Consider the following 10,275-nt stretch of genomic DNA (forward strand, 5'->3'; position numbering starts at 1 on the left):
CTGGGAGCTGCAGGGTCCCCTGCCGCTTGTGGAGGCAAAGAGCTGTGGGGTACCCGCCCTGCAGCTTCTGGCATGGGTGGCAGCAGACCCCTGCAGCTCCCAGCCACTGCAGGCAGTAGGGGGGCACCCCCACAGCTCACAGCCACCAGTGGTGTGAGACCCTGGAGCTCCAGCCCACCAGCAGATGTCCAGGCTCCCTATTTTGTCATGGATATTTTTAGTCAGGGGCAGGTCATGGGCTTCCATGAATTTTCATTATTGCCTGTGATCTGTCCGTGACTTTTACTAAAAAATATCTGTGACAAAAAACTTAGCCTTAATTATTAGGAATAATTCTCTCTCTGTTAATGCCAGCACCGTCACAAATTCTCAACACTTCTGAGGGTGGAATATTTCTTACTAGTCTAGTCTTCCTGTTTGTTTCCAGTCATCTGCTGCTGGGTTCAGTTTTTACTCATCAGCAGCACTTTCACATTTAAGAACTGCATATGTTCGCCTCTTCCTGTTGCACAATTTGGCCAAATCAGAGGAGCTGTGGGGTGACGAATAATGGTGGAGTAGGGAAGTAGCACTGCTTACTATACATGTTCTATGGTAAACGGAACTTCAGAGCTGCCATTCTGGCACTTTTTGTGAACATTACAGTCCCTTAAATGTAAAAAAATCCAAGTCAAAATGCTGGGATCGCAGCAGCCAATTTGATCTCATATTAAGGTCCTCTGAGTGAAAGAGTCTTATTTGTTTGTGCAACAACCAAAGGCAGAGCCTAGAGCTTGGAAGAATGGCAGAAGGCTGTTCCATCCTTGTAAATCTCAACAATGCTACTTTTATAAGGACAGACTTTTCCTCATTGCAAGTCAGTGGATTGTTTTCTCACTTCCTCAGAACTAGCTGGGTGTTTCGTATTTAATTTTGGTGTATTTGACTCAGTGGTGATTTATGTCTTATTCAGGCATTCAAGAAATTTGTTTGCGTAAGCTGGTCTATAAATTGAGATTTCCCTGAAGTGTATCCAAACCACCTGGAAGAAAACTAAAGGTCCTCACATTTTCCAAATACACAGCTGTTACATGACCAACAACAAAATTACCTGAGAACTGGTTAGTGAGATATTCTATGCTGCTTGTAGTGCTAGGAAGAACAACTGTTAGCAACAATATGCTCTTCCTTTGTATAACATATGGAATTTCATATCTCAGTTGCAGATAATTTAATATTTTAATTTTCACCAGTGGCATAGTATCATTTTAGGAACTATCATCTGTTTCATGCAACTTGCTTCTTTCTGAAAAGGGTTTAAATTCCTAATCTGAGATGTGGAATTGTACTGTCCTCAATGATTTTCATAAGGTAATCATGAATTAGAGATGATCCCAAGTGGAATAATATTAGCATGTCTTTGGCCTCTTAAGAAAGTACACTCTTCAGACATTGCTCTAGCTTATTTCTCTTTGCATTCATAGAATCATAGAATATCAGGGTTGGAAGGGACCTCAGGAGGTCATCTAGTCCAACCCCCTGCTCAAAGCAGGACCAATCCCCAACTAAATCATCCCAGCCAGGGCTTTGTCAAGCCTGACCTTAAAAACTTCTAAGGAAGGAGATTCCACCACCTCCCTAGGTAACGCATTCCAGTGTTTCATCACCTGCCTAGTGAAAAAGTTTTTCCTAATATCCAACCTAAACCTCCCCCACTGCAACTTGAGACCATTACTCCTTGTTCTGTCATCTGCTACCACTGAGAACAGTCTAGATCCATCCTCTTTGGAACCCCCTTTCAGGTAGTTGAAAGCAGCTATCAAATCCCCCCTCATTCTTCTCTTCCGCAGCCTAAACAATCCCAGTTCCCTCAGCCTCTCCTCATAAATCATGTGATCCAGTCCCCTAATCATTTTTGTTGCCCTCCACTGGACTCTTTCCAATTTTTCCACATCCTTCTTGTAGTGTGGGGCCCAAAACTGGACACAGTACTCCAGATGAGGCCTCACCAATGCCAAATAGAGGGGAATGATCACGTCCCTCGATCTGCTGGCAATGCTCCTATTTATGCGCCCAAAATGCTGTTAGCCTTCTTGGCAACAAGGGCACACTGTTGACTCATATCCAGCTTTTCATCCACTGTAACCCCTAGGTCCTTTTCTGCAGAACTGCTGCCTAGCCACTCGGTCCCTAGTCTATAGCAGTGCATGGGATTCTTCTGTTCTAAGTGCAGGACTCTGCCCTTGTCCTTGTTGAACCGCATCAGATTTCTTTTGGCCCAATCCTCCAATTTGTCTAGGTCCCTCTGTATCCTATCCCTACCTTCCAGCATATCTACTACTCCTCCCAGGTTAGTGTCATCTGCACACTTGCTGAGGGTGCAATCCACACCATCCTCCAGATCATTAATGAAGATACTGAACAAAACCAGCCCCAGGACCAACCCTGGGGGCACTCCACGGGATTCCAGCTGCCAACTAGACATCGAGCCATTGATCACTACCCATTGAGCCTGATAATCTAGCCAGCTTTCTATCCACTTTATCGTCCATTCATCCAGCCCATACTTCTTTAACTTGCTGGCAAGAATATTGTGGGAAACCGTGTCAAAAGCTTTGCTAAAGTCTTGGAACAACACGTCCACTGCTTTCCCCTCATCCACAGAGCCAGTTATTTTGTCATAGAAGGCAATTAGATTGATCAGGCATGACTTGCCCTTGGTGAATCCATGCTGACTGTTCCTGATCACTTTCCTCTCCTCTGAGTGCTTCAGAATTGATTCCTTGAGGACCTGCTCCATGATTTTTCCAGGGACTGAGGTGAGGATGACTGGCCTGTAGTTCCCTGGATCCTCCTTCTTCCCTTTTTTAAAGATGGGCACTACATTAGCCTTTACATTGTAAACTTAGACATTCTCCTATTAGTGCCTTATGTTTTAGAGATCTCTGGTACGAGCTCATCTCACTTTTACAAATTTAACCTTCCACCTACAAGCCAAAGATATACCATGACTGTATCCACTCTGAGTATTTCAGACCAGCACACAGTGAAGCTCTCCTTTCTTCTACAGGAAACAAGAGATGCTCGCATCTTACCATGTCTTCTGTCAGTGTGTACACCTGATATTCTACAAGTATTAAGAAACTAATGAGAGTTGTAAAGATGGTGGTTCTTAAGTTTGTGACCATTTCCTAAGGCAGTTACCTGTAAATGTGGCACTGATACGACGTACGCCCCCACAAAAAAGAATCTTTTAAAACTCCAGATTAGTGCATGTACTGAATTAGTAATCTTGAAACAGTACATATGCTATCCAAGGGTAGACAAACAATTTCATTCTGAACTCCACCACTAGGATATGGTCTCATTATTAAACAAACAGGGAAACTGACCCCAAATTACATACATATAGCATAACTAGAACTGACACTAAAAGGGCTTATATTGTGATCGCTGTTTAATATATTTATTAACTTTTTGGAGGATGAAAGGAAACACTGAGTTTGTTAAATCAGCTGACTCCACTAAAACTCTGATCCTGTGTGAATAACTTTTTGCATGTTAGTAGTCTCATTGAGTTCACACAGTTACTCATGGGCTTCAGTGTTTGCAGGCTCAGGACCACTGTTTTTATTCATCAAAACTAAAGTAGACTGGACAGCACAAGGGCAGATTAAAAGTTATGCACACTGACAAATATAGTTAGATTTCTTATTGATACTGCCTCTGAACTGTAGTGCCTCTGAACTAGCAGGATCCTCTGAGGAAAAAAGATCAGAAGTCCTCATGGATAATTCAATGGAGAAGTTTTCCCAATGTGCAGCAGCGGTTAAAAGACTTCTCTGAAGCCTAATCATGACATTTTCAATTTCACGGAAAGCTGGAATAATTTTAAAAGGGATATAAAATACAGAAAATATTATAATGAGATATCAATCAATTGTATATCTTCATATGAATGACTGTGTCTAATTTTGGTCCACTCACCACTAACACGCAGCAGAACCTGAGAAGGTTCAGTGCTGGCAATCTGGGCCATCTCTCTTAGCCTGTCCATTAAGACAAGAACAAGGGGAAGCACAATTATATTAAAGGGCAGTAAATTTAGAGCCAATAAAAAGTTAAATAATTATTTTTGCAATATATATTCAACCTATGAAATTCACTGCTACAAAAGATCATTGAGACACAGTACTGTAGTTGAGTTTTTTCTTCAGACCAAAAAAGTTTTTATTGCCATAGAAGATACTGACAGTTTACATGAACTTACATCCAAGTTTACATTACATATAATTTATACACACATGGTATCTTGGCTAATGCAGAAGTATCATCCACACAGCATTATGAGCTCCCTGAACTTACAAAGAGAATTTCAAAATCCTGTTCCTGCTCATTGCCTGACCTTGACCATTCCATAACATATTATTTACAGCGACCAAGAGGGCATTTACTGGAAGTCTATTTGCAAATATATTCCCAGATTTCTTGAAGCAGGAAATGCACTTAAGATCATATTACACAGTGTTATTTTGTGAACAGATTCAAAAATATTTTTGCTTTATGCTTCAAAATCAGGAAGGTAGTGTATTGTCTCACATGCCAGAAACATGTTCTTTCTGCCAAAATGGTTGGTAACAAAGGGTGGACCTTGCATTTTCCTGTGCAGACACTGGTACTGCTGGATTCTAACAGATATCTGTTTTCTTTGTTCCCAAAGCCCTTTAAGGAGAAGTAGCTGGATCTCAAATCAGATAGAGCTCTGAATAATAAAAAAGGGAACCTCTATTGCATTGCATTGCATTGGCTTATTGCATTGCTTTGTTTTGTTGCATAGATCACCCTGTGAGTGGAATGAATAGGTCTGAATGCAAAATACTGGACGTTTTTCTGCCTCCTTGTAACCCAAGCAGATTCAAAAGCATCTTCATAATATATACCCAAGTGTTATGCTCAGCTACACAAATTTTCAGTTCACTAGAATACATTTTACCATGCTATCAAACTCACCACCACTTTCTTCCTTCAGAAGCCTGAGCTAGTGCCGTTCTGCCCTACTCACTGGGCATTAAAACCAACTGGATTAGGTGCAGACTGTCATTATATAACTGTCAAAGCGAAATGAAGTGTTCATGGTTGGATTTAATAATGAATTGGATAGTTTTCTGAGCACTAACATTTATAGCTATAAAAGCTATTGCAAGTGTACAATCAAATCTCATGCTTAAGGGCCTAATCTGACCATGACAGAGGTCAGGAAGGAATTTCTCCCCTTCTCTGTGTACAAACACTGCATGACTAACTAGGTCATCAGTAAAATCTGAACTTACCCGAAGCAAGTTCAGCCTTGAATAATTAAAAAGATCAACTCTTCAGAACTTGATTTATCCAACAACAAATTTTGGAGACTATAAATTTTTTTTAAAACTCTCTCTATGAATAATCGTTGAAAAGAAAAATAAGCAGGCCATAGTTATTGATGGATAAAACAAAATGCCACGCATTATTTACTTGAAAACACACAATGGGGCCATAAAGAACTTGTTTTGTAAACTACCGTGAATACCAAAGTCAGAGCTGAACTGGAAAAGTTGTAAAAGAAAATAAACACAATTTTGTCCAAATTCATTCCATTCCGTTGCAAAGGTATCTATTAGTGATTATGAGCCCATGTGGTCTGTTGTAAAAGCTTTATATAGGTTATAGCCAATATTCTTCAAATATGACATAACTTAAAATAACTGGTTGCTAAACAAATATTTGATGCATGAGAAACAGCTGTAAGAAAAAGAAAATCTCAGATTGCTTTGTACACGAACAGTTCAATAAGTCCATTTCAATTCCTGCTTCCATTTCAATTATAAGAAACCCTAAGGGGATAGAGTCAGAGATGATACAAAATTGTGGTGTAAGTTGTACAATGGTAAATAGAGGATAAATGTGTGGAACTTACAGGTTGTAGAAGGAAAGTGGTCAATAGAAGGGTGAAAACAAAACAGGCTATGAGCCCTCACCTTTATCTTAGATTTTCTCACATCATCCTTGTGTCTTGTTTTTCAGCACACCCTTGACTTATAAATTATCCTTGTTTCAGTGCCCTGGAAGGTTCTCTACCTTGTTACATAACACACACTTACTCCCATTTATTAGCATGTAACTTACATCACCATTTATGTTACCTCTACATTTGGTCAGAGTTGTGTGAACTGAGGTAAACATGTACTCTAAAAAGATACAAAATTGCATATTCCACCCTCTGATCATCTTGTATAAATATGTAGAGGGAATTTTTTTATTTAGACAACTAATCTTTTTCTTGCTATCTGTCATTAGACATTAAACAGATTTCCTTGTTATCTCCACCAAATGAGCAGAATATAGGTACTTTCAGAACCTGCTGCTAGCTACAGAATGCTCCCTCAGTTCTCAAGGACTACTCATTGGCAACCAGATTTTAAGTGAGTATATTTGTCTCAGTCTTGTGGAAGGAGCAAATGCCTTTGCTTCGATGTACGAAAGAGGCCTTCCCTAACCCAGACCCAGACCAGTGAATGAGCTCAGCATTCAAGCTTTGTATTCCCCAAATCAAAACACTTTGTTAATTTAGAATCAAGGTTGCTCAAGTGCAAATGTTACCTTTGTAATCTCTAAAAATCTAGGAAATCAGCCCTGCAAGTCCTCCTTCTTCCCACTTCACAATATAGGTTCTCTATCCTTGTCATACTCACCCATAACCATCCATTACTCACAATGTACATACCTTCTCCGCCATACTTGGGATCAGGTAAGTAGCCTTAATTCTGACAATGATGATGGTAAAGAGAGCAGGGGCTGGGGAAGAGCACAGTAGCGTATAGTGCTCAAGGGTCGAACAGGATGCTCGGGTGGAGGTGAGCCTAGTGGCATCAGTGGTTGTAAGGCTTCCCAGTGTTGGTGATTTAGAGCCTCTGGTGTACTGGGTAGCTGCACTACAGGGAACCCTTGATGCACCACTATCCTGGACTGGGACCCAAGGGTCTCTGCAAAGCCCTGATTCCCTACCACTTTAGGGTCTCCCTTACACAAAATCCTCTTCCCACCAGACCATCCCTGCTCAACCTCCCTTCCTGTCCAAAACCTTCCTCAACCCCTAATGCCCTTATTGGCCTTGACTTCCTTCACCTGCTTGGCTTTGCAGAGCCCATCTCCTTAGCTGCTGCAGCCCATCCTGCCTCCAAGGGTGTCTGTGCAGAGTGGAGCAGGTGAGGCAAGAAGGTAGCATCAGGAAACACCTGACATAGCTCAGATCACTTATGCCAGATAAGGGGAATCACTTTTTGTATTTAATTTTTAAAGTGGCCTATATCAAGATGTTATCAGAGTATGCATGTGAGATAGAAGGTTGGAGTTTGTGGGAGTGGGGCTGTTTAGCTAGAGGAAATCAAAGGGAATGTGAGCCAAACATCAAAAACATTTAAAAGGGAGCATTTTAGAATAAAAACATACATGGAAGACTCCATTGTTCCCTGAAAAATTATGATGCCAATTTGGACTCAAATTTAAATAAGTGATTAGGGTGTGAAACAGAGGAACTTTAGTCAAATATCCAGTCTCTACTGACACCTCCAGAAGTATAAACTTTCCATCCAGTTTATTTAGGTAACTCCAGGGTTAGCTGAGAGGTTTGACCCTTGTAACAGATGCAAAGGACTTAGTCCACTGCATGAGTTAATAAACAAACATGCATAAAATTCAAAGATATTCTTAATGGAACATGGTAACTTTGAAGCCTAAAGGCAAAATACTGCTGTAATCTATAGCTTCTAGAATGAAGCTTTGCTTTACCAAAAGTAATAGAAATAAAATGGTGGAGTATCTTCACTTAAAACAGGCATTTTCATAAGCTACAATTCACTCACTTGCAGTGACTGTCCCCTCATCTGTTGGAAAAGGCTTAAATGTATGGTACCTGCTCAGATGGGCTAATTGGGTTACTATTGGGTAGGCGAAGCAAGTTGCCCTTCCTCATTACTCTCTTAAAAGGATTCTGCACATAATTAAAAAGAATAGTAATATCATGATAACTGGAAATACATACAAGCCACATAATTATCCTTTACCACTGATGGATGAATTTACTGAAGTCTCACAGCAGAGTTAATAATTGGTGTCAAATTAACTTTTCCTGATAAATGCACAAGTTCTGGCTAGGGTGGGGAAATTCCCAGGGACAGATGGGCCTTTGAGGGGGGTGTCAGAATGGGTAAAGGTGGAAAAGCTAGGAAAGTGAGGCAAAGTGAGAAAAGAGCAGAATAGCTCATTGTTTGGGTGTGGAGTAGACCAGGATTTTCAGAGGAAGGGCTGCAATTGGAAGAGGGGACACACTGGGGATCAGAAGGGAAGGCAGAGTGAGAAAGGGATGGAACAATGCAATATCAGTGGGTTTTATTTGTCTGAATTCCACATGGAAAATACTTCCATTTTGCACAGTATCATTTCACATACACAGGTTTCAGAGAAGCAGCCTTGTTAGTCTGTATTCGCAAAAATAAAACTAAAAAAAAAAATTTTGCATAAGCTCAAATAAATTTGTTAGTCTCTAAGGTGCCACAAGTACTCCTTTTCATTTCACATACACATATCTCACTTTAGCACGATTTTGATAAAATGACTGTTCTTTCACCAAAAACATCCCAAAAGTGCACATTTTTGCAGGTTTGGATTGTAAAAGCCATCTTTGCTTATAAAATTTCCCCCCAGGAACATGCCAGTTTGGTTTGGGGGGGAAAGTGCTATTTTCTTGAAAAATTTTCGAGTTTGTAACAAAATGTTTTCAGGAGATGTACTTGTGGGGGGGACACAGCGGTGAGAAGAGGAGGTTTAAGAAGAGATGCAAGAAATGGGATTAGGAAGGCTTCAAAGAATATATAGATTTACCGTTGCAAAATAAAAATAAAATGCTGAAAAGTCCTCCGCTGTATATGAGTATTTCATGTTTGCGTGCTTCAGTTGTGTGTGAGTGGGACATACTTGCCACAAGCCGTCTAAGTGACTTTCCACAGGATCAGAGCCATTTTTATTTAGCTTTGGAAGATGCAGATCTAACGCTCACCTGATGTTGGTTTTTTTGGTCTATTTGCTATCTTGTGATTATTTATATCTACTGTGGTCTTTGACATTAACTTTAGTTTTGAGCAAGGCAATTGATCACCTCTCCAACAGCATTTGCACTTTTGAGTCACGTTCTCATATTGAAGGATTTCTATATTCCACGGTATTTCTTCCAAGCCGCCTCTTACGCACAGGAGGACCTACTCATAAACATCTGCAAAACCACCTCATTGTTCTCTTGCTAATACCTCCTAAAGACTTTGCTGTGATGCTTACAAAAAACTCAACAAGCGTTAGGCATTGGGTGTTAATGACTGCCACTTCTCATGCTGACTAGACTTGTCTCCTTACCTGGTGCTCTCCCGGGACCAGCTCTAGGCACCAGCAAAGCAAGCACGTACCTGGGGTGGCACAATTCCAGGGGTGGCATTCCGGCTACCCCCCCCCCTTTTTTTTTTTTTTGCTTGGGCAGTTGCATTCTCGGAGCTTGGGGGGGCGACACATTTTTTGCTTGGGGCGGCAAAAAACCTAGAGCCGGCCCTGTGCTCTCCCCACCGGTTTGTTAAAGCCACCTGTTGTCTCCTATTTTATACTCTGATTATAATTTCTTCAGAGCTGGACAAGCCCCATCTTTCTGTTATATGTCTGTACAGTGCCTGGCACAATGAGAGTCTCATCCCTGATTGGGGCTCCTATGCACTACAGCTGTACAAATAGTAATAGTAACTTTAAGAGAGGGAATCTTCCCTCCAAACCCTTGCCTTCTCTAGTAACCAACATTGGAAGCCTGCTGGTGCCAGGGTATTGACCTGATTTTCAATGGAGCTAAATGCTCAGAACTTTGAACGCCAGTAGATGCTCTGCCCCTCGGGAAATCAGACCAAAAAGTGTTCATAAACATGGGGTTTACTTTTTTCCCCATTGTCACACAAGACTTTTGAATTCCTTATTTATAAACCATAGTCCATGATTGTCCAATGCCTCTTTTATTACACTGTGGTTCATTTTTGTCTGGTTTTATCTGGTGCCGTACAGCTGTGTGTTGCCACAACTGAGCCTGCAAGGCTTTTAGTGTTCCATGTTTCCTGTGTTGTTTGACTAATGGTCTGTGGCAACTCCTATTTCCTTGGGAACAAGACTGCTCCCAGACTCAGGGAAGCGTGCCGTGGATTTGCTTTCCCCTTGGCATGTGTAATTCCTCCTCTG

The sequence above is a fragment of the Lepidochelys kempii genome, chromosome 9, assembly GCF_965140265.1.
Source record: "Lepidochelys kempii isolate rLepKem1 chromosome 9, rLepKem1.hap2, whole genome shotgun sequence".
Taxonomy (NCBI): Eukaryota; Metazoa; Chordata; order Testudines; family Cheloniidae; genus Lepidochelys; species Lepidochelys kempii.